Source organism: Delphinapterus leucas, chromosome 18 (assembly GCF_059928025.1).
Source record: "Delphinapterus leucas isolate spDelLeu-1000000601 "Yukka" chromosome 18, BTC_Dleu_Yukka2, whole genome shotgun sequence".
NCBI lineage: Eukaryota > Metazoa > Chordata > Mammalia > Artiodactyla > Monodontidae > Delphinapterus > Delphinapterus leucas.
Genome location: NC_143146.1, coordinates 72,069,640 through 72,095,209, shown reverse-complemented (window position 1 = coordinate 72,095,209; position 25,570 = coordinate 72,069,640). Strand labels below are relative to the sequence as shown.

The window sequence follows — 25,570 nt, the reverse complement described above, 5'->3', positions numbered from 1 at the left end:
ATTGGCTCTTTCCTTAATAGCTTGTCATCAATCTTTAAAAAAAAAAAACCTATAAACCTCTTTTAGTTTGCCTCAACTCTTTCTTCACAGTCAAGCTTCTTTAAAAAGAAGTGTGACTGGAAATTTTATGTTAAGGAAGTACTGTTGAATTTTTTAAGTAGGCAATACTACAGTTCTATTTTTTTTTTAAAGAATCCTTAACTTTCAAAGATACATAATGAAATAATTACAGATAAAAAGATATGATATCTGAGTCTAGCTTTAAAATAATCCATGGGACTTCCCTGGTGGTGCAGTGGTTAAGAATCCGCCTGCCAATGCAGGGGACACCGTTCGATCCCTGGTCCGGGAAGATCCCACATGCCGTGGAGCAACTAAGCCTGCGCGCCACAACTACTGAGCCCGCGAGCCACAACTACTGAAGCCCGCGCGCCTACAGCCTGTGCTCCGCAACAAGAGAAGCCACCACAATGAGAAGCCCACGCACCACAACGAAGAGGAGCCCCTGCTCACTGCAACTAGAGAAAGCCCGCACGCAGCAACGAACACCCAATGCAGCCAAAAATAAAAATTAATTAATTAAAAAAGAAATAAATAAAATTATCCAACTGTGGGCAGAGATTATAGACGAAACAAAATTGGTCATGTGTTCATTCTCCAAGCTAGGTGATGGCTACATGGGGCTCATTATTCTGTTTTCTTTTGTATATGTATTAATACGGAAACTCTTTTCAAGTAGCCTATGCCCAGATTCCTCTTCTTCATTTTTGCAAAGTTTAGAAATGATGTGCAGTCACCAAATCCATTGGACACATTTCAAGCTTTGCCTTACTCACCCTCTCCGAGGCACCTGGACCACTCCCTCCCTGCTTCCTACTTTCCTCTCCTTTGTCATTTTGTTATGATGCTTTCTGCGGTTCTTCTCCTTGCTCTCTGCCTCCTGACCTCTCAGCCTCATCTGTGGGCTCCCACTTCCTTTCAAACACACCCCCCTCTCTCCAGAAACTCAACCCCCCTGTAAATGCTGCTGTTTCTCAAGAGATCCACATCCAAACCTCTTCTTTTTTCATAGCTACACATTCCTCCTATGTGAGCTGGTCCATTCTCTCCTGTAACTACTTATCTACACGTAAACCTCTACCTCTGAGCTCTGTCCGGAACTCTGGATACAAATGCCTCCTTCCCTGAATATCAAGGAACCTTGAACAAATACTCAAAAGTAAACCGATTTATCTTTATCTTTTGCCCCTGATAAAAACCTCGTCTCAATCAGCGGTTTCAATATCCCATCAGTCATCCTAGCCAGAAAACTAAGAATCATTTGTCTTAGGATTCCAAATCTTTCTAGCCCCCAACATCCAAACTCTTATCAAGTCATATCAATTTTACCTCTTAAATACTCCTGCAATCCATCTCTTCCCATAACTCCGACTGCTTGCTTTAGGCTCTTTTCCTTACTGGACTTTTTTTTTTTCCCCCTAAAACTGGTTTTCCTATCACCTCTCTCCTGGATCCATTCTCCACACTGGAGCCGGAGGTCTTTCTAAAATCCAAACCCAATAAATGGCACTACTCCATCAGAAATACTTCAACAGTCACCCCATGTTGAGGAAAAAATTCTAAACACTTTGTCATGGTACCAAGTACTTCGAGACCTGGTCTCTCCCACTACATTGCAAGTATTCTGGGATTTAGTCATCAGAATGACCTAGGGTTCCGCAAACACAAAGCACTCCAATTTTTCCTTTGCTTTTGTAATGCCATTTGCCTAGAATGACTCTCCTCAGCCTCTCTCCAGTAAAAGCTTAAGCAACTTTCCTAACACAAGTCAAATGTCACATCATTCTGGAGACTTCTCCGAATCTCCCTAGACAGAGTCAGGATCTTTCTTCCAAAGGGTGTGGAGAACGGCATGAATGGTTGAGATCATGACTGAGATGAGCTAGACCCACTTGGGTTGAAATCCCAGGTTCACATCTTATCAGCTATGCCTTTGGGCAAGGTCTCTAAGGCTGTTTCCTCATCTCTAGATAACAGCAGTGGGGTTGCATGCAAAATACGCCAGAGTACCTCCCACAGAGTAAGTATTCAATACACGTCACTGTGATATTACCACGTATTCCCACTGGAGGCTCACAGCAACTTGCACCTCTCTCCCACCCTACTGTGATGACACGAATGTGTGCCCACGCAGGACACGGACTATATTCTATCATCTCTTACTTCCCACCACCTGGCATCTATTGCCTGGCACATAATAGGTCCTTAACAAATCTTGAATGAATAAATATTTCAAATCCTTATACTGTATACCGTAAGGTCTTGATTTTTTTCTAGTGGTCTTACTAAACCTACTTTTTATCTCCTCCTATGAAACTGCTACTTTAAGTATAGTTTACAGAGGCCCACTTCATTTAATGGAAATAAAAGGAATTTTATAGTGGCCTTATGTTGTTTTCTTGTTTTAAAACATACACACACAAAATAAGCCCACAATACATCAATAATTTCCCAACATACCACTGTAAAATGCCAAATTTCTAGGATGGTATTCTACCTATCGAAAAACGTTAAAGGGTAGACAAGGCAGGTTTTCTAAATGTGTCAGCTTCCTTACCGCCAGGGCCTGAGCAAACTTCAGGCGCTAAGGTGTATTCCAGAGCATTAAAAGAAAGAAAGAAAGAAAGAACACGGCGCTTTTCATTCTGAAAAATGGTCCTGAGAAATTCTGAAAAATGTTATAAAAAATAAAATAATTATTACTACCCACTGCTAAAAAAAAATGAAATAAAAAGACAAGTCTGTATTTCAAAAACATTAGTGATTTAAGTTGAACTGAGGTTTCAAATAGAATCAAAATATGTGTCGGCAGTGTTCAGGCTAGTAGGCAGGGGTGGATCTTGACCCTCAATAAATAAAATGCAAAACGCAAAACGGTAAAAATATCAGATACTACCATATAACAGCATGGTATCTTTTCTCTACTTCTACACTTAACCTTTAAACATTAATGCCCTTTGAGTAATTATTAATCAATGGGTTTAATTAATGCAAACACCTCCTAACTACTTCAGAACAAATCTGATCAAATACCTAGAAATAAAGGAGGGAATCAGGGAAAAGGAGAAACGCCTGTTAAAATACAGTTTTTCGGGTCTCCCATCAAACGTGTGCCATACATACGGTTCTGCACCGAGAGGCAGCAACCTGAGGGGGAGAGGCGCCGAAGGCCCGAGGCCCTGCAGCCTGGGCGGCCGCTCCTCCCAGAGACTACGCGGAGCGGTGGCCGGGCCGGGGTGGGGCCAGTTCTGCAACCGGGGCGGGCCAAATGGCGGGGCGGAAAGCCCGAGTCTCACCTCCACTTCCCCTTCCCAGCGCTCAGAACCCAATTCCGCGACCACCCCAGAACCCCCCTCAACACAAAGAGAAAGATTGTCTCTCCCCGCTCGGCTCAAAGTTTATCGGTCTTTCCCAGCTGTCGGGGACGCCGGGCTTTGTAGTTCTCCCGTCCAGGCCGCCCCGCCAAGGCCGCGAGCCCAAGGAGCCGCTGAACTACAATCCCCATCATGCCATGCGCGCCCGCGGCTCTCCGCGTCCCGCACGGCACGCACTGCCTCCCCCGCCGCGCACAGCCCCCGCCTCTCCCGCGGCGGGAGCAGGGGTGGGGCTGTCAAACCGGATACCCCACCACCGGCTCTGTAGCTGGCGCCCGTCTCCTTCGGATTCATTACCTAGGTGCCGCAGGTCGACAGACCGTTTTGCTGCGGTCCAGGTGGGGTGGGGGTGGGGCATAGGCCGCCGCCGCCGCGGAGTACGTTAGTTCGCGACGTGCGTGTAGAGGCGGCGGCGGCGGCGGCGTACGGTTGCCATGGCAGCCGTGGGCCTGTAGGGCGTGGGGCTCGAAGTCAGCTCTGGGGAGGAGCCTGGGAACCCACCCAGGTGCCGGGGCAGGGAGGCACTAGGGTGCGCCTAGGAGCGGAGGGAGACGGTGGCATTGAGGGAGACGCGTGACGAATTGACCTCCGGTGCTGCCGATGAGCCCTGCGCGGCAGCGTCCAATCCCCGTGGCAGGACGCGTGTCCGTTCTCTCGGCGAGCGCGTCGAGCCTGCTCTATTCTGAGACGATGCCTGTGGCGTCAGAGGAAGGAGCGGCGCCAGGCTCTTTAAAGGTCGCTGGTCCAGCCCTTCCCTCGCCGCCTATCCTGGCATCCCCGCAGGCCCTGCCTCGAGTCATGTTTGGAACCTGAGTCACCTCTTTTGAGTTTTTGCACCAGTAAAACCGAATTTGCAACCTCTCACACCTCCTTTCTGCCATTTTCTGTGTAGGATAGAAACGAATCATTTAGTAAAGTGTAATGCATGCGGCCTTTAGGATTATTCGGGAGGCTTGAGAATTTGTAAATGGCATTGATTTCACTTGAACATTGATCTATAATATTTCTTAAATAATCGTATGTGGGCTGGCCATGACCCGTCTCAGAGATGCCCTGAGTCTAAAACCCACTTCTTCGTTCACGCCCTGCCGCTACACTGGGTGGCTGATAACCAGGGGCAACTTAATTGGTCTGATGCTCAACGTTTTAATCTGCAAAATGGAGGTAAGAGCCATTTCACACTGCTCGTGAGAAATAAAAGCACTGATGCTGGTGAAGCATTCTAAAACAAAGCCTGGCATTCAACAGTAACTTTTAAATATTAGTTCTTTGATCCATCGTGATAAGAGCCAGAAGGGTGGGCGCCTGGAGGTGAGGGTGTGGTTTGACTGAAGAGAGAATTTTTCTGTAGTGATAGAAAAGCTCTATATCTTGCTTAGATTTGGGTTCCGAGGGTATATGCATTTGTCAAAACTCATGAAATGCTACACTTGAGATTTGTACATTTCACTGTAGGTAAATTTACCTCAAAAAAAAAGAACATTAAAATAGCAGCTATTATTGTTAGAGCTGTAGACTCTAATAGAGACCACAGACATATTCTAGGTCCAATCTCCAGAGTATGCTGGTGAGGAAAATGAGGCGTATAGATTTAAGTAAATGGAGGAGGAAGGAGGCATTACTGACCCTGTCATTTTCTAGTAATAAAAGCCTCTTGAGAATTTATGATTGAAAATAGCAAGCTGCCGTGTGTCATCAGTTTTCAGTCGGGGTCACCTTGTCCATAGAGGTTTTGTGGAAGGCCAGTGTTCTCTCCAAGACTGCATATTCCTTGGGGGCTTACAATTTCAGGGTCACTTCTGGCTCTGAGCTCTTGTTTTCTCTAAATAGTTAGACTGCCTCACATCTCACCTCCTGCAACGCTTTTTTCTCCTGCTGACACACAATGTGGAAAGCAGACTCTTTTCTTTGGTTGTTCGTATAGCAGACTCTTCTGAAGGTTTGTAGCAACCAAAGCGTTCTGAATGAAAGATGCAAATAACCTAAAATTATAATTCCCTGCTCTTAAAAGTCCTTCAGTATCCCAGCGGCCTTGGTATCCACTGACCCCCATCCTCTTTTAGTATGAACCGCAGCTTCCCACTCTCCATCCTCTCTGTGGTCCCATCCCTCCCCTCCTATTTTCTCTCCTTATATAGCACTTTTACTTATCTCTGTCTCCGAATCTATACTTAGGGTCACCTTCCATTCCTAGACTGTTTATCAAAGTATTTTCCTACACACAAAAAAGTGCCTTGCCAAGAGAAACTGTAATGCCAGCTATTAAAATAATTGTCTTCACCCCAGAATATTTCTGCATATTCTATTTGATTCAGCCCACATTATAGTTACTCAATAAGTAAGCAGCTTATGCACATGACGTGTTTAGGCTACCTACAGAGTAGATTCAATTATGAGAACTATTTAGTATAAGTTAGGAAGCAGTTTATAGTAGCTGGAATCTGATGTCCAAGAGAAAGAAAAGAAACCAAAGTCTTCGTGGTCACAGCTTATGTTGTGCAGAAGAAATGACAGCATTCAAACAAGAAAATCCAGGACAAAACCTGAGTATGAAGCAATCACAGAAGCAACACCCGGACCTGTCACCTCTAGCAATTTGGTCACAACTGTGCCTATATTTTAAGGCTATAAATAGACTTTCCTTTACTCCTGGGGAAGATGATACTGATCGGCTCCCAGCTGAACACATGTCTAGTCAGGGTGACAGGTTCACCTGATCCATCGATCCTTCACCTGGTTTCCTGTGTTCACAGTCACTTGCACTTGCAAAGCAGCTGGCTGGGGTCGCAGTGCAGCCTACAACCATGAAGAGGTCTCCAAACGCAAGGTCCCAACGCATAACCCTCCTTGTTTTCTGAAGTTGGGATCCCAGAGCCTCCATGCAGCAGGACAAGCCCCTTGAGGAGAGTGGATGACAGCAGCGAAAGGAAACAGCTGCTTTGCAGGAAGCTGAAGGAGGGCAGTCATGCACAGGAAGACCACGAGCCACTGAAGCACAGCCTTAAAAAACAGCGTGGCTCTGGACGGCTGGGAAACTACGGGGACTGCCTGTAAACTTTAGCTGGGTGTTTTCACTGGATACTTTCTACCAGTTGAAGTGATAGTTAAACACACTGTGCAAATTCAAAAGATGGGGCTGAAAGTAATGACAGATTAATCTCCCGAGATAGACAATATGGTGAAGAGCCACCGCCCTCATTAAAGAGACTTTGCGGGAATTCCCTGGCGGTCCAGTGGTGAGGACTCATCGCTTTCACTGCTGTGGCCCAGGTTCTATCCCTGGTCAGGGAACTAAGATCCCACAAGCCACAAGACAGCCAAGAAAAAAAAGAGAGAGAGAGACTCGGCGCTTCTGGTTCAAAGCCAGTTTTCCCTTAGTCCTCAGTCCCCTGGCCTTGGTAGCCTTTGACTTTACCGACCTCCCTCCTTTGTGCCCCGTGACCTTGGTTCTCTTCAAAGCATCGTCACTGCGTTCTTCACCAGCTCTTCTACCTGCTCCTTAAATGTGGGAATGGTTCCCAGCGTTCAGTCCATAGAGCCTGTCCATGTACAAGGCTTCGTCTCGGCCCCGGGCAACACTCAGATTTCCCTCACTGGTTCTGGCCCCCAGGTCTCAGTGCTGCAGCAAGCATGCAGGGGCTTGTTCTACTGTTCCTAATGTTCTCTTCACCTGGAATGCTCCCCCCTCCACTAAATTCTACCTGTTCCATCAAAACTAACTCAGGCCTTTATATGGAACCTTTCCAGGTCATTCCTGCTCACAATCCTACTCTCCTGCCCTGTACTCACAATATTTCCCACCTGTGTCACCCCCCGGACAACTAACCATACTGCCTCGTGACAGATCATGTACTGATTACTCATTGGCTTTTGTCTTTTCTCCTCACTAGCTTTCAAGCTCCTCTGATGTGCATTTCCGGGTATTCCCCAAAACATCTTTATAATACCTTTTCTGTAAAAAGGACACAAATATTTTTGACTGGTGGTTCCTTAGCTTTTCTCCTTAGCGCAACCTCCTCTCTGGTGGTCCCCCCCCTTCCAGTGCTATACAGGACACTTGCAGCTTCTTAATACATCCTGAACTGGTGGATCCTGACCAATATGGATCGTGAAGTAAAATATATTTCCTCCTGTGAATGTCGGTGGAAAAGAGCCAAGAACACTACCTTAGAGGAGTTGGGGTTCTTAAATAAACAAGCAGGTGTCCTGCACGTCGAGGGACCGGTCCTGACAGGTAGAGGTGCTGTGCATTTCAGGTCTGTGAAAAGCAAAGACCCAGCTCCTCCACAGAAGCTGTCTCTGTTGGACCCCAGGCCTGCTCTGGCCCCTGAGCCTCACTGCCAATGAGCCTGCAGTGTTCTCCCAGAGCTTGGCATGAACCCCAAGCTTCGTCTGGAATCTGACCTCTCTCAGAACATGGAAACTCAGCTTTTTCACTTGCTACCCTTGTATTCCTCATTGGCAAGTGGAAGCAAATAGCTAATGATGCAAAGAGCCAGGAAATGGTACCAGAGGCCTCATAAAGTGAACCTGTGTTTCTGTCTTATCCAGCCAAAATGAGGCTTTGCTCTGTTTTATTCACGAACTGTACTTCTGCTTCAGTGCTCCCGTTAGAAGTGAGACTTTCTTTAAAGACCAGCCTCACTTAATCACATATTCCTAATGAAAAGAACTGCTCCCCATTTTAGGGATTCAGAATATTTCCTATGTGTGCCAAAATGAACAGAAAACCTCTTGGCAGTAGCCTATGGGGATTCTCCTTGCTTGTGATTCTGTATTTCTTTATGCTGATTTTAGAAATATGAACAGAAAACTCAGGATTCAAGGTTGTTAAGTGGATTTGTAGCACTCTGGAGTGTTGCGGGTACATAACTCAATGAATGAACCCATAGTCCCCTGTGACAGCTGGAGTCACGGGATTTCTTTGAGCACTGCAGTAAGTCATCGTGAATACTCTGCAAGGTGCTAATACATTCGCAATGCTTCTTTCCCCTAACTATTGTAGGACCTTATATTTAGTAGAAGGATACATAACCAAATGTGCATTACTTGAAAATGTTGGCAAGAGTTACTTCGTTTGTGACAAGCAGAATATCTTCTAGCGAATTGAAAAGCACGTCACCTTCTGATTCAGCCACTGAAGCATGTTACGATGTAGGTGGCGCGTGTCACAGAGGAAAAGCAGCTTGTGATCAGGTTTTCTATTCTTAGAAGGCAGTCTTGTGGCAAGCAACCCCAGCCATGAAACATTGCAGGTCTGAATGAAAAATGGAACAGTTCAGCTGGGATCCCCTTCCTCCTTCCCACTGCAAGAAAATACAGGCCACTCTAGAGGGACCCTCCCATTCCTGGAATACCTTTTTCCCCCCTGGTTTCCTGTGTCCTGTTCTACTGTGACTATAGAACGGAGAATGATGGGGTTGGGAGGCGCAATTCCATCTCCTTTTCTGGCTCTTGCTTTTCTGCTACATTTTAGGTCTTCTTTGTGATTTATGTGCATAAATGCTACGACGTCATAAATACTGGCTGCATGAATCATTCCTAAATGGTTAACTATTCAAGCAAACCGTTCATCATCCCATCTCTCCTTGGTATTCTCTGCTTGTATTCACCAGCCTGCCGCCTTCCTTTCTCAAATCTCACCTCAAATTTCATGTTTCCAGAAAACCCTCACTAAGAGCTGTGATAAAGAATTCTAACAGCCCTTACTCCACCTCATCTCTGTCCCTTTTCCCCCCAACTTACCTGTTCCCGCTCTCTGAAAGTGAAGTTACAATGACGTGAAGTAGGACAGCAATTACACAAGTTTTGTAAAGTGTCTTCTTGATCTGTGCCAGGATTTACAGCCTCATGGCCAATAAGCGTTTCAGTTTTGTTTTGTTTAACATGTAAAACATACATGAAAAGCATAGAGTTGCATAACAACAACACCTGGTACCCACCACATCCTGATTTGCATTTTGATCATTTTTCAGATGCATGTTTTTTACTATTACTCTATGTTGTAAGCATTCTATAATATTGTTTTATGGGTTTTCAAGCTTTATATAAATGTTATACTATGCTTTCTTGAGATTGCCTTTTCCTGTTCAAAGTTGTGTTTCTGAGGTTGATCCATGTTTATAAACATAAAGTTAGTTCATTCATTTTATTTACTTTATTTGTGTATTATTTCTGGCTGCGTTGGGTCTCTGCTGCTGCGCGTGGGCTTTCTCTAGTTGCGGCGAGCGGGGGGCTACTCTTCGTTGTGGTGCGCATGTTTCTCATTGTGGTGGCTTCTCTTGCGGAGCACGGCCTCTAGGCGCACGGGCTTCAGTAGTTGTGGCTCGTGGGCTCTAGAGCGCAGGCTCAGTAGCTGTGGCACACGGGCTTAGCTGCTCCGCGGTATGTGGGATCTTCCCGGACCAGGGCTGGAACCCATGTCCCCTGAACTGGCAGGCGTATTCTTAACCACTGCGCCACCAGGGAAGCCCAGTTCATTCATTCTAATTGCTGTAACAATATAATACAGTTCGTCCATTTTCTATTGATGGATATTTAGGTCGTTTTCAACCCTGATGTCTTCAGGCATTCAGGCTGCTATAACAAAAAACCATAGACTGGACGGCATATAAACAACAGAAGTTTATTTTTCACAGTTCTGGAAGCTAGGAACCAGCAGATTCGGTGTGAGATTTCAGGTCGTGGACAGCTGTCTTCTTGCTGTGTCCTCACACGGCAGATGGGGAGAGGGAGCCCTCTGGAGTCTCTTTTAAAAGGGCAGTAATCCCTGGGCTTATGAACTGGGGAGATGGGACAGAAACATTCAGTCTATAGCAGTCCACCCTTGGCCCTCCAAAATTTATGTTGTACTCACATGTCAACTCAAAAGTGTAAAGTCCAAAATCTCCTCCAAATACCATCTAAATCAGATATGGGTGAGACTCAAGGTAAGATTTATCCTGAGGCAAATTCCCCAGCTGTGAGCCTGTGAAAGCAAACGTGCCTTGTGCTTCCAAAATACAAAGTGGTAGGATGGTCACAGGACAGATATTCCCAGTCCAAAGAGGAGAAATGGGAAAGAAGAAAGCAGAGACAGGTCCCACCCCTGTGGCTCCATGCCTTGTTGGTCCCATCCTTTGAAGCCTAGCTGGAGGCAGCCATGCCCCCGGGGCTCCTACACTCTTTGGGCAGTATGGATGCTGCCAAAGTTTGCTGCCCGAGCCGCACCTGGGGCAGCCGAGGAGCATCCTGCCTGAGTGCAGGTTGCGGACATGTGAGGTAAAGCAGTGCTGCTGGCTATCCCTGAGCTCCTGAGAGCGCCAGCGGCCCCTCCTGCTCTCTCCCGCCCTGAACACAGGCCTGTGATGCAAGTGGCAGCCCTGACAATCTCTGCATCACCTTGCGGGGGGAGGGTTATTCTTCCGTTGTCTTGGAGAAGACCTCCTGGCTTCTGTGGAGGTGGCGGATCCATACCCACCTCCTTATCGAATGCTCGCTTGGCCACATCCTTAGTGTTCTCTCCCAAAGAGCCCTTCTCATTCTTTTCAATATGGACACTCTGAGAATTTTACAAATCTTTAAGTTCTGTTTCCTTTTGTTAGTAACAATTTCGTCTTTAAGTCATTTCTCTCTTTTCACATTTTACCCTAAATAGTCAGGAAGAATCAGGCTACTTCTGCAACTCTTTGCTTAGAAACTGCTTCAGCTAAATATCCAACTTCATTGCTTGCAAGTTCTAACTTCCACAAAACATTAGAACATGAACACAATTCAGTTCTTTGCCACTTTATAAAAAGTACGGCCTTTCCTCTATTGTGCAATAAAATGTTCCTCATTTCCAGCTAAGCCTTCATCAGAATGGCTTTTTCCATCTCTATTTCTACAACATTCTGTTCAGGATTACTTAAGAGGATTGAGGCTTTCTCTATGGCTCTCGTCAGAATCGCCCCTAATGGTCTGTTCATGGCAATGTTGGCTTTTTCTAGCAGGCACCTCAAAACTCTTCAAGCCTCTACCCATCACCCAGTTCCAAAGCCACTTCCACATTTTTGAGTGTTTATTACTGCAGCACCCCACTCCTGGGACTTCACTGATACTAAAGATTGTACAGTGAATATTCTTGGATCTTACCTTGTGCATATGTATAAAAGTTTTTTAGGGCTTATGTCAAGAAGTAGAAGAATGGGTGGTAAAGCATGTTCATCTTCAATTTTCTGAGACTTTACCCATTATTTCCTAAAGTGGTTATTCCATTTACAGTCACGAGTGCAAAAGCATTCCTGCTTCACCATACCTTGGAATTATCCCGCATTTTTATTTTGCTGGTCTAATAGGCATGGAAGTATGAAGGTGTATTTGGGTTTGAAATGCGTGTCTCTGTGTGAGTGTTGCTGGTCAGGAATATGAGGCTGAAACCAAGGAGGCAGAGGAAGTCAAATATAAATTAGACAGTGTATTATCTATTGCTGCATAATGAATTACCGCAATCTTATGGGCTCAGGATAGCACACAGTTATTATCACAATTTCTGTGGGTCAGAAGCCCAGGGACAATTTAGCTGGGTTCTCAGCTTCAGGGTGTCTCCCAAGACTATAATCGAGGTGTTGGCCAGAGCTCAGGTCTCATCTGAAAGCTTAACTGGGGAAGGACCCAGTTGCAAGCTCACCTAGTTGTTGGCAGGATTCAGCTCTTTGCAGGCAGCTGGACTGGGGGCCTTAGTTACTTGCTGGCTGTTGGCCAGAAGCTGCCTTCAGTTCTCTGCCCTCTGAGCCTTTTCATAGGGCAACTCATAAGATGCCAACTTGCTTCATCAAAGCCAGCAAAAGTAAGACTTGCTAACAAAATGGAAGTCAGTATCTTAAGTGATCTATTCGTGAAAATATCATTCTTGGCATATTCTATTGGTTAGAGGCAAATCACAGATCCCACCCATACTATAGGGGAGGGAATTACCCAGAAATGTGATACCAAGAGTTGGGGATCATTGCAGGTCATCTTAGGCTCCATCTGCCACAGGCAGGTATAATGGTTAAGGATATTGGTTAGCCTACCATTACAGACCCAAACAACAGTGAGCTAAACAAGAGTAGAGCTTTATTTCTCTCTAATTTAGAAGTCTGGATAGGCAGTATAGGGCTGGTATGGCAGCTCCATAATCATCAGGGAACCATGCTCCTTCTGTCTCATTGATCTGCCATTCACAACATGTGGCTCCTACCTCATTATACAAGAGAGCTGCTCCAGCACTTGCCATTGTGCTGCATTCCAACCACTCAAATCCATTCTACATACTGTAGCCAGAATAACTGTAGCACAGTTGTGCTAAAATGCAAACCTAATCATGTTGCTCCTCTGGGTAAAAACCTTTCAGTGGCACTCCCAGCCTACAACAGAGTATCTCAAACATTTTTTACCTGTACTCAGTACAGGCATACATTTTTATGTACACACACACACACACACACACACACACACACACCCCTATAACTGAAACATAAGTTTCATGCAACAAAACTCACCCTTGCTACGTATCATAGTCTCTGATAGTCCCTGTTCTGTTTCATTTATATTTAATTCATAAACTACTAAGGAATGTGGGAAAACACTGGCCTACTGGATATCCAGGGTACACGGTGACCCGGCTGTGCTTGCTTTTGCTTGCTCTCTGCACTCCAGCCTCCTCCCCTGACCTCTGTGCCTATGTAACTCCTATAAAGGTGCCTATAGTCACCTCTCCTCCCAACTGTCCATCTCACCTCCCAGCCCCTCTTGCTCTTCCAGAACCGGCTTAGGCATTCCCTCTGGAACCCATTTCCTGGCCCCCAGTCCCCTTCCGTGTGCCTCCCACCATCACACACTTATGCTGATTCTAGTCACCTGTTCACGCTCTGCTTCCCCACGAAACAATCAGTTCCTTAAAAATGGGAACCATGTCTTTATGGCTGTTTACTCCCCGCTCCTGTATAGTGCCTGACTTCAAGTCAAAACTTAAGAAATGTTTCTTACATGAATAAATAAATGAATGAATGTCACAGAGAAAAAAGTTCCTGCCAACATTTACTGAAAATCTATTGCATGTATTGTGCTGAAGAGAATTATGGAAAAAACAGTGGAAGTTGACAGTGATAAATTTTTTTAAATAGGTATAAAATGACCTGTATTTATAAATAAGAAGTGTCTCTATATACAACGAAGTGCCATCAGATTTCTCACTGACAGCGCATTGAATGATCAAAGTGGGATTGACGGAACGCATTTTTTTTTATCCCTTCTCCTAACTGATTCCCTATCTTTATCTCTTATGAGACAAACCTCAGACATTCCTCAGACATCTCTCTCCTAACCCAGGTCTACTCTCCAACAGCAAAGCCCAGTGTTGAGCCAAGAACAGAGCTGTTCAAGTGATATTGATCAAGTACCCACATGACTAATTCAGGGCCCTCCATATAGGCCCAGAAATCACAGTGAGATATCACCTCACACCTGTCAGAATGGCTATTATCTAAACGTGTTGGCGAGGATGCTGAGAAAAGGGAGCCCTCGTGCACTGCTAGTGGGGATGTAAATTGGTAAAGCCACTATGGACGTTCCTCAAAAAATTAAGAACGGAACCATCATATGATCCAGCTATTCCACTTCTGGGTATTTATCCAAAGAATATGAAAACACTGATTAGATAAGATATATGCACCCCCATGTTCATTGCAGCATTATTCACAATAGCCAAGATATGGAAACAACCTCAGTGTCCATCAATGGATGAATGGATAAAGAAGATGTGATATATATGTACACACACATGATGGAATATATGTATATGATTGAATGTTACTCAGCCATAAATAGAAATGAGATCTTGCCATTCACAGGACAGCATGGATGAACCTCAGGGATACTGTGCCAAGTGAGATAAGTCAGACAGAGAAATTCAACTACCATGTGATTGCACTCATATGCAGAATCTAAAAAACAAAACAAAACAGGCCCAGGGAGCCCCAGTGAAGTAATGTGACACGTTACAGATCTTAACTTGGTTAAGGACACATACGGCAGCTGCTTCAGATGCCATCGTGAGCCAGAAAATTCAGAAACGCAGCAGGAAGGGAAGTGCGACTCCAGTGTGGATTCAGCGTCTCACTCAGATGTTCCTTTGACCCTGGGAAGCCCAGTCTGCTCTGATCAATTCTGCAATCCCGGCTGGTAAATCAGTGAACAAAGCAGACCAAAAACATATGCAGACTATATTGGAAAGAATGAAGTATTGTCAGGTAACAACTTCTAATTTGCCAGTTAATTTTAAGTCCCAAGTGCAGGAAAACAGCATTATAAATAACCTGACCTCTCTCAAACCACTGCTCTTTCCCTGTAGGTAATAATAACAGCAGCAGTTTGCACTTGTACTGACTTTTACAGTCTGTGAGAAGCTTTATCCCGTTCCATCCCAGAGCGGCCCTGTGAGGTAGGTCCACGTAGTATCCCCATTTTATAGAAGAATAAAAAGAGAGGTCACACAACCACACGCAGTCACAGTGAGTGAATAACTAGAACTATATGGGATTCTAAGTCATAATACCACCACTTGTTACAAGGGAATAGCAATCAGAAACCTGGATTCTAACCCCAGCGCTGCTAGCTACTTAGCTGTGTGATCCTGGACATGTCTTTCAGCCTTTCTGAACTTCATTTCCTCACCTGTAAAAAATGTACATATGGGCTTCCCTGGTGGCGCAGTGGTTGAGAGTCCGCCTGCCGATGCAGGGGACACGGGTTCGTGCCCCGATCTGGGAAGATCCCACATGCCGCGGAGCGGCTGGGCCCGTGAGCCATGGCCGCTGAGCCTGCGCGTCCGGAGCCTGTGCTCCGCAACGGGAGAGGCCACAACAGTGAGAGGCCCGCGTACCGCAAAAAAAAAAAAGTACATAATAATACCTTCCTCGGCTGCCTCACAGGGTCCTTCTGAGGACAAAGCTGGTGGTATGTTGAACGTGCTTTATAACTGGGAGGGTGTTCCACAGATGTCCGGTCTCAGCAATCTTTTCTAACAAAATAAGGAGAGTAATAGTTGTTATCTTTTTACTTTGACAGGGCCTTTCATTGCAGCCTTTTGATAATTTTGCGGCATATTATTACCAATAAAACACCCCTGTTGCTACCATCTCTACAGGTATGCCAGCGGCTGGCCAATGAGGGAGGAGGAAGTTTCTTTCTTCTAGAATGAATTTAGAGCAGTGTCACCTGGAGAAATTTAAATATACAGGCGTCTAGGCCTCACACTGCGGCCAATTAAATTTTAATCTGGGGGTGGGCAGGAACTGGGCATCAGGAGTTTTTAAAGTTCCTCAAGAGGACTGACATGTGCACACAGCTATATTTGAAATGGATAACCAACAAGGACCTACTGTAGAGCACAGGGAACTCTGCTCCATATTATGCAACAACCTAAATGGGAAAAGAATTGAAAAAAGAATAGATACATGTATACCGATAACTGAATCACTTTGCTGTACACCTGGAACCATCACAATATTGTTAACCAACTCTACTCCAACATAAAATAAAAAGTTTAAAAAAAATAAATAAATAGAGTTCCCCAAGAGATTCTAATTTGCTGCTGAGCTTGGGACCCACCACTGTAGAGACTACAAGTCTGTCTACTTGTTCCAGAGATGGAAGCACGTAACCTGAGGATGTCTCAGGTCACTTGGGAAAGCGGTCCAGAAGTTGGACCTCGGACCTCAAGAATCCTAAAGTCCCACCATCACATATGCAGCAGACCTCCTTTCTGGACTGGCACCTTTGGAGGAAAGCATGGGCAATGTGTGTGGTGGGAAAGATGCTAAACACACGGGAGAAGCCTGAACAGTGCAGAGTACCCTTTTCCTCATCACTGTTCCTCTATCAAGGTCTGCTTCTCAGTAACTTACTGCTTCCACAGTAACTTCCCTACATCATAAGGACTGGAAAAGTGAATACATTTATTTTAAAAAAGAAATCTCAGAAAATAAGCAAATATTCTACAAGTGGCCAATCCTATAATTTTTCCCACCGATAATAAGGAAATACTCATGTGTTATTTAATGTTAACTTCTTCCACTCAATTCTAACGCACTTGTAAATTAACATGTTCTGCGTGTTTCACTTTAGAGTTACCCAAATAAGCATAAAATTACAAGTGTCATTTATTTCATATCTATTAAAAGTATTTAGTTTCTAGTAAAAACACAGGTTTAGCTGTTTGGTTCAAATTTCTTAAAGAAATTTCCATTATTGGAAGAAAATATCCAGCAAAAAGCCAGGGTATCACTATAATTAGAACTTTGCCTTTGTGTCTTCATAGGAGACGAAGTAACACTTCCTCAACTCCTCACTTCTGAATTCCCTTCTCATACCAGAAATGGAGAAACAAAGTAAATAAAATGATTTGATTTTTCAGGATCCCCCTTTAGATGTGGGCACCAGATTTTTATACTCTTACAGGTGGGGGGGGACATCCCTACCCTTAAACTGGTCCCATTAGAAACTATCTCAGGCTGAGTTACATTGTCTCATTTGATCACTTCTCTTACAAGAATTGAAACAATTTGGTTGGAGTAAACTCCTCTTACAAATCCTGGAGATTTAAATACTGAAGAGATTTATCTCTCATCTGAGAAGAGTTTACGGTCCAGAGCAATGGCCTGGAGACAAATACTCCGGCCTCTGTGACCCCACAAAAGCAGTAATTAGGCAGCACTTCATCGTGATGCAGTGAGGGTGCAAAAGATGGAGCAGGGCTACTCTCTGGGGTTTAGGAATGAAACTGGCTTCCTGGAGAGTCAACAGAAGAAATCAGGCAACCTAAAAATATTTAAAGAGCTAGGACGCCCAGGGGAGAATTTCCAACTATTTAAGTGGAAAAGATTAGCATTTGCTAAGTCCGAAAAGGAGATTTTTAATGAAAAACTCAGCAAAGTGCAGACTTGTATGACATCTTTAAAAATAATAATAATAATTAAGATCATACCTATCATACACAGAGTAATCAGAGACTTTATATTTTCTCTACAATGACCTAAGGAAAAGAATCTAAAAATAGACTCTACAGATAATGAGCTGTTCTTTGTCCAGAGTTTGTTAGAATCCAACACCTCTGTCATACAGGCGGTATGTTCCATCTCACCATCTCTCGGGCATAAATCTTGACATGGTCAAGATCTTTTCCTCTGGCCTCTAATTACAATTCTGCTTCTTATTCCTCAACATTGTCTACATTTCATATGCTCCTCATATGAATGAGATGCATTGTGTGTTGTGGTTAAACTCTTGGGCACCAGGCCCAGCTGCTTGGCCCAAACTCTCTGGCCTTGGCAATGACTTCCCCACTTTGTGCTTTGGTTTCCTTGGCTGTAAAATGGGAATAACAGCCTCAGTGGGTTGTCAGGAGAATTACAGCAGTTATGGGAAAAACACTTGGGAAAGTGTCCGACACACAGTCAGAACTCAATAAATATTTACTATTGTTATCACCACACTTTGCATTTCCTTAGTGCTTACAAAAAGTATTTAAGATATATACGTATATTTTAAAAGATGCATGGTCTAACAAAGGATTGTTTTCAGATTCTTGGATTTGCTTGCATTGAAAGTCTCCACACACCATTGAATTACACATTTAGAGGATTTTTTTTTTTTTTTACATATAATCCTAAAGCCCAGGAAGTATTCTATAATGTGATCCCTGATCTCAACCTGTTTATACTGGTTATTTAAGAAAGAGAATATAGGCTCATGAAACACTCATTAAAAATCAAAAGCAGCTCGTGATTCTGTATAAAGTGAGTAGTTCAGGCCATAACAGCTACAAAAATATGGAAGAGCAAGAATTCGGAGGGTACAAAGTCTTCATTGTGTACATAAAGTTGACAGAGAATAGCACATGGAGCACGAAACACAGGTAAGGAAGATGAAGGGATGTTCCCACAGGAGGGACGCCATGAAGATGTGGGCAAGTGAATGGAACCACCCACCTGAAACAGATGGCCTGTGTTTAGAATTAGGTGAGATGGGTTGACAAAGCCATGCCAGGTACAGGCTGCATGGCTGAGGGCGTCAAATGCCAGACTGAAGCATCTGATTTCGCCCCAAGAGTTCCTGAAATTGTGTTAGTTGGGAAGTGGCCTAAACACAGTTACATGCAAGACAGGTTAATGTGGGGAGAGACCAGAAGCAAGGAGAAACGCTGGATGGCTTTTAATAATAATTTAAACATGAGGTGATGAGGTCCTGGACCAAGGTGGGGGACCTTGGGAACAGAAAGGGACAGTCATGAAAGGCATGACTGTCCCCCTCACTTCATTCTCGCAGCCAAAGTGTTCCCTAGACTGTGTTACCGGAGCACACCAGGTGCCCCCGGGAAACAATTCCCGCGTCCTGGTGGACCCTCTCGTCCTGATTCTCACCTGCTTCCTCTTGCCCTTCTGTCGTACGTGTGTGTCTCATAGATTCCAGACAGTAAGATAAAATCATATTCGTCTTGCTCCCTCTGAAGGTCATATAGTATTTCCCAATTGTGTAGGGTTTTAAAATTATTTTTTATTTGAATTGGTGAATAATTTTTAATTAACAAGTCATTAGTAAGTTAGTAGTTTAAAAGGTTAGAAGAGTATGTACTTTAAATGGATGTAGTTTATTGTACCTAAATTGTTCCTCAATAAAGTTGATAAGGGGCTTCCCTGGTGGCGCAGTGGTTAAGAATCCACCTGCCAATGCAGGGACACGGGTTCGAGCCCTGGTCCGGGAGGATCCCATGCTCGGCCACCACTACCTACGAGTGCGCCTCGTCTTCACGAGGAGAACAAGACTCTTAGCGTATTCTTTGCATCTCCCGCAGCTCTTAACACACAACCTCATACAGAGACACTTAGTAAACATTCATTGAGAGAATTAACGTTTCCTATGCTCACTATTTTCCTTTTATGTATAAAAAAGGAAAATAGTGCAATGCTCATAATGTCTCTTTTTCAGAGAGACTCTGAGTTTTTCTTAGATTCTCAGCCTGTTTTTCAAGCACAAAGGGATTCACGACTGCGTCAGTCATATTCTCCAACTTGTGCGCGCACCAAACACACCCCACCTGTCACTGCACAAACAGAAATCTCCTCTATGATTGCGTCTGCTGGGGGGCAACAGGCAAGTGGTTGGTGCTTTTCACTTTTTCTGGAGGGAGGGCTAGCTCTGATAGTTTCAGTTCTCTGAAAAATGAATCCAAAACAATAAAACAGGCTGAATGTTTTCCTCCAGTAGCAGAAAGGAAAGCAAACCCTACTACAGGTAAATGGAAATCTTCAAATAGACCCCTAAGGCATCGCTGAGACATTCTTGAGATAATGGCTTTAGTTAGACTGGGGCCACAAATCTTTACATTTCTTCATTCGCCTGGCAGGACTAATGAGATTTTATGGCGGGCAAAACTGTTTATCCCTTGGGTGACATTGGCAAGAACAACTATATCTTTATCAATCAAGAGTGTCCTGCACTACAGCTTCCTTCCTCACAAAAGACTGCCCCAGATAAGATCACAATGTTTACTAACACCTAAGAACCTCATTTCTTCCGGTAAACGCTCCACCCGTCGTCCCCTTGGGTCGGTTGGATCTACTCATTCCTTCCTACGGTCACATTATTCCATAAAAGGGGCTGGCAGAAGACATGGAAAAAAGCAAAGAGAAGAAAAGAAAGTTTCCTAAGGGACCTGGGAAGAGATGCAGGGCTGACGGCTGTGCATCTGGAATATGATATGCACCCCATGGGCCATTAGGAAGAGAGCTGCCTGCGGTACCGTCACGCTAAACAGGCAGGGCCGGCTCTGCTTCCGTCAGCCGTGTGTGGGAATAAGAGGAGGGTGGCTGCTCCTCCAGCCTGGGACAAGGATTGGGCCACTCTTTAGAGGCTCCATGTTGCCCACGAGAGGCTGCAATGTCTTTTCTCAGCACTTCAGTAGCACAAACTCACGTATTTGACAACTGCCCTCATACACTCCTATGATGACATGTCCATTCTCCCTTTGGAAAGAGTCCCCAGTTCTCACACCAAAGAGATCTGGAGAAATGGCTCAGCAAAAGTCAGTGAACAGCTTCTAGATCTGGGTAAGATGGAGTAAGCTCCCTCTCTCTACCCTGGCTCACCCACTGAATTCCGGGACAGAATGCAGGGGGCAGCTATCTGAGGACCAAGCAGGTGGATGGGGAGAGGAAACATGAATTCATAGTACCATCAGCTGTCTGCAGATCCACCATTTTCCCCCTGGAATTCCCTGGAAGGGACGCAAGGCAGCCTGAAGCCCAGAAGTGGGACCGAGAACACTCCAGCAGAAATCTTCTAGTTCAGCCTCCAGGTGTGAGAAAGGAGTCTTCTGGCCGTGTAGACAGCAGTGTAAGTTCACAGCCTCGGGAGCTTCCTGCGTGAAATCTGAAACCGGCCCCTGTACAGAGAGGGCAGGGAGAGACAGAGGAAAGAAGCTGACTCCTCCAGATCGGTAGGTGGCAGGTTTAATAAGCAAGGGGACTTACATAAGATGCTCACCTTGAGTGGCCGCAAGACAAACGCATCACTGTACCCGCCCGCCAGACTCTTAAAAGATTATAAGAAGCCCTACCGGGGTCCAGTCACGCATACTGTCCAGATGGTCTCAACAACACCTGACTCCCAAGGCTGTGTCCTTGGAACAGCTCCCACTGCGGGAATGGTGGGAAGAATGTACATTCAGGGGAGGGGAGGGGGTTAGGAGCCTCTGCCTGCCCCGGTCCAGCTCGCGGGTCAACAGGAGGTCACATCCTCTCCATCACCTCCTCTAACAAACATGGAAGGCACGCAGCATGGAGAATGCTGGGGAAGGGGACACTTCCTCTCCAATTAAAGGAGGGGTGGTCCCAAGAGTATGGTTTTCCCTCTCTCAGTGCCCCCACCATTTGGCCCTGGACATGGGCAGAGTCACAAGAATGGCACAGGAGAGCAGGGAAAATAAAAGCCCAGCTTTCTGGATGGACAACCAGAAAGGGAAACCCCAGGAAACTGGAAAATACCAGGGAGATTATAGAGAGAAAGGAGTTTGGGAAAACAAACCATAACGTTATATGCTAAATTCTGGGCTCACCGCCACGCCATGCGTGCTTGGATTTGATCACAAACAGCGTAACAAAGACCCAGAACTGAATTAACAGATACCTCACCATCTAGGTCCCAGCCTGACCATGAGATGGTGGGCATTCAGGAGAAATGTGAAGAGCACTGCAAAGACTTTGAAAGTGGAACTGACATTCAAACCACAGCCCACAGAAATCTGGTCAGAACTTGCAGACTGAGCCCAACTGTGTCGATTGTCTGCTTAAAAAAACCAACAACAACATTCTCTGCCCGATTTAAACAAGACCCAGTATCTCATAATACTCAAAGTGTCTGTGATATGATCCAAAACTATTTGACATATGAACCAGGAAAATCTCAACTCACATGGGAAACTGCAACCAATGGATATCAGTGCCAAGATGATCCAGATGCAAAAGTTATCTGACAAAGACGTTAAAGCAACAATTACAAAAATGCTCCAAGAAGTAAAAACAAATACTCTAGAAAGCCTCAGCAAAAATAAAAATAGGAGGTGAACTAAATAGATATTTTAGAACTGAAAATACATTAACAAAAATGTAAACTTCACTGAATGGGTTAAAAAAGAGAATGGAGATAACAGAGGGAAAAGTTGATCAACTTGAAGATTGAGCAACAGAAATTATCCAGTCTTAACAACAGAGAATGAATATATAGATAGATAGATATGTATAACTGAATCAGTTTACTGTACACTTCACCTGAAACTAACATAACACTGTAAATCAACTATATTTCAATAAAAAACATTTTTTAAAGACAGGAAAAAATAAAAAACTGAAAAGAGAGAGAGCATGAAGATTGAAAACAAAAACGAACAGCGCTTCAGAGTCCTATGGAACAATTCCAAAAAGTCTAATATTTGTGGCATTAGAGTCCCAGAGGATAGGAAAAAGAGTATGATGTAGAAAGACAGATGAAAAATAGACTGAAAACTTCCCAAATTTATCAAAAGGCATAAACCAATAGATTCCAGAATCTCAGCAGACCCCAAACAGGATAAACCCAAGAAATCCATGCCCAGACACATCATAATTAAGCTGCTGAAAAAGCACTCAGAGAAAAACAACATATTATGTTGGAACAACAGTTGAACAATTGGAATTCTCATCTGAAACAACTAGAGGAGAGAAAGTAGTTGAACAACAGTGTTTATGTGCAGAAAGAAAAAAAAAACTGTCATCCTGGAATCCTATATTCTAAGAAAATATCCTTCAGGAATGAAGGTGAAATGAAAACCTTCTCAGGTGAATGAAAAATAAGAGAATTCATCAGAAGCAGACTTGCTCTGGAAGAATTGCTAAAGGGCTAAAGAAAGATCTTCAGACAAAATCACCCTGTGTGAAAGAAGGCAGACTCAAAAGGTTATGTACTATAATGATTTCATGTACATGATGCTCTCAGAGAGACAAAGCTATGATGATGGAGAACCGATCAGTGGTTGCTAGGAGTCAGGGGTGGGATGAGGGTGTGAGTAAATGGGATAGCAGGAGAGAATTTTGGAAGGACCAGGCTGTCTGTATCCTGACTGTGATGGTAGTTATAAAGATCTCTACATGCATTAAAACGCATGGGACTCTGCAGACACATACATACAAAGTCAATACTGCTCCATATTAATTTCTTTTAAAAAGTCAACAGGGCTTCCCTGGTGGCGCAGTGGTTGAGAGTCCGCCTGCCGATGCAGGGGACACAGGTTCGTGCCCCGGGCCGGGAGGATCCCACGGGCCGCGGAGAGGCTGGGCCCGTGAGCCATGGCCGCTGAGCCTGCGCGTCCGGAGCCTGTGCTCCGCAGCGGGAGAGGCCACAACTGTGAGAGGCCCGCGTACCGCAAAAACAAACAAAAAAATTGGCATTGTCATCATAGGTGGTCCTTAATAAAATGCAGATTTTTAAATAAATAAAAAGTCAACAAACAGAGGTGTTGCTCCTTAAGAACCGCCTGGTCTTTGAATAATACTTGAGGCTTCACCACCTCCCTTGGACGCCCGCTTGCAAGGGCAATTGATAAGGCCATGGCCATGGTCAAGGCCAGGCTGTTTCTGCTGCCCTTGAGTGCAGCCGATAGCTGGATTTACCCTCCCCACCTGCCTGGCTCCCAGTTCCAGGGAAGAGTGTATCACATGCTTGAACTGGGCAGTGAATAAGAAGTCAGGAGTCATTTTGACAGCGTTAGAGTTCTACAAAAACTGTAAAGCTGACCTCCCCCCATCCCTGCCCCCAAACAAGAAAAAACCCACTGCATCAGCATCAGGGCGTATGGATCTACACGACCCCTCATCGTTGGAGCACAGGCTTCTGGGGCTGCTTCTTAGCAGCTGCACCCACTGAAGTGCAGCAAAACCCCGCGGGCCCCGGAGCCCCTCCCCCACTGCACCACTGCGGTGTGACGGGTAGAGTATTTCTCTTACGACACACGCCCTTTCAGCCAAAGTAATGATCCTCCTTTTGTGTTCGGTGGTTGGTATCACAATTTTTGCCTTTGACAGACCCATCTGAGGAAGAGGAAATCTGCACATCTGCAGGGGAAGAAGTAAGATGAAAGCAAAGTCTTGAGCACCTTGCGGATACCACATTGTTTAAAAGTTGTCTTAATGTGACTCTCTCCTCCTAAGGCAGGAATGGTGCTTTCCTCGGTCTTGCGTCTCCAGTGATGGACACAGTGACAGAGAGAGGCGCTCGCATCAATGTGGGCTGCAAGCTGGTGATGGATACAAACAGGATGGAATAAATGGGCTTGCATGGCTGATAGAGGACAAGTCCTGCAAATATATCAGGTGCCGAGCTCCCCCGTCCAACCTTGTCTCTTGCCACTGATGGGAGGTGATGGGCAGTGGTGACCCGGTGGCCTAGGAGAGACAAGGGTCTAACAGAGGGGCTTAGTCTGGCTAGGGGGAGGCAGGAGAATCGGACCACAGCAGGTGACTCACCGTCCAGCCCCAGGCACTGGCATGAGCTGCCCGCTCTGGGTCGAGGAGGAAGGAAATAAGCAGCAGAAAAGAGTCAGCGGATAAGATGCACCAAGTCAACGTGCAAACCCCACCGTCCTCTACAGCATGTTCTGTTCCCTGGATGGGCCTTCAAAGTGTGGCCCGTCTTCAAATATGGTTAAGAAACACTCTGTCCTGTGTCTCCTTCTTAAAGATTTATGATACATATTTGCTGGATTAACTCCTCTGAAAAGTCCCACCATAAAGAAGTATGTTGCACTTTTTGAAAGATTTAATTGCGGTATCATTAGCATAGGCGCACACCTTAAGTGTTCAGGTCAATGAGTTTTAAAAGTTGAATGAATCTACCACCACCCAAAACAAGATACAAGACGCTTCCATCACCCCAGGAAGTCTCCTCGTTCCAGTCCATCCCCTCTCCTGGTCCAGCCGTAAACAGTGTCTGACTTCTCATCATTACCATAGTCTGGCTTTGCTATTTCTTAGACTTCACAAAAATCGAATCATGTTGCATGTGTTTATTTCTCTGTGTGTGGGTGGCTGGTCTGGCTTCTTTTGCTCAGTGCGAGATCTCTTACTCTCACCAAAGCTATTGTGTATATCAGCTCATCCTCTTTTTTGTAATTGCTGAGCTGTATTCCATTGTGTATGGATAAATACATATATCTCATAATCTGCTTATCCGCCCTCCTTTTGACAGAAATTGGATTGTTTCCGGGCCTTGCCTATTATGAATAAGGCAGGTATGAACATTCTTGTGCAAGTTCTTCTGTGGTCATATGCTTTCATTTTTCGTGGATAAAAACTTAAGAGAGAAATGACTGGGTCATAGGGCAGATATATTTAACTTCATAAAAACTGCCAAAACGGTTCTCCAAAGTGGTTGCACCTGTTTCACTTTTTAAACTTAGTATTTCCTGCATTCATTTGACAACAGAACCCTACACATCTATAAAATGAGCAGGTATGATTAGATAGCTTTTAAGATTCCTCCCAGCTTTACACTATGAGAAAATGGCCAAGGCATCAGAAGTGTAATTGTTTTGTCTTCTCTGTGTGTGT

The 25,570-nt window shown here is 44.8% G+C and overlaps 1 protein-coding gene across 7 annotated transcripts in view; it reads right to left on the bottom strand.

Moving 5' to 3' along the window:
- Positions 1 to 4,520, bottom strand: part of KATNAL1 (katanin catalytic subunit A1 like 1) — a 90,867-nt gene extending 86,347 nt beyond the window's left edge. For 4 of the 7 annotated variants that reach the window (XR_016388729.1, XR_016388728.1, XM_022574578.2 and 1 more), the window contains exon 1: positions 3,732 to 4,520. The gene's annotated coding sequence lies outside the window, so the exon portion shown is untranslated. Of the gene's footprint in view, positions 1 to 3,093; positions 3,307 to 3,356; positions 3,627 to 3,731 lie in introns of those variants that run through there. The other 3 variants (XM_022574577.2, XM_022574580.2, XM_022574582.2) reach the window with 3 other exon arrangements.
- Positions 4,521 to 25,570: the final 21,050 nt, after the last annotated feature.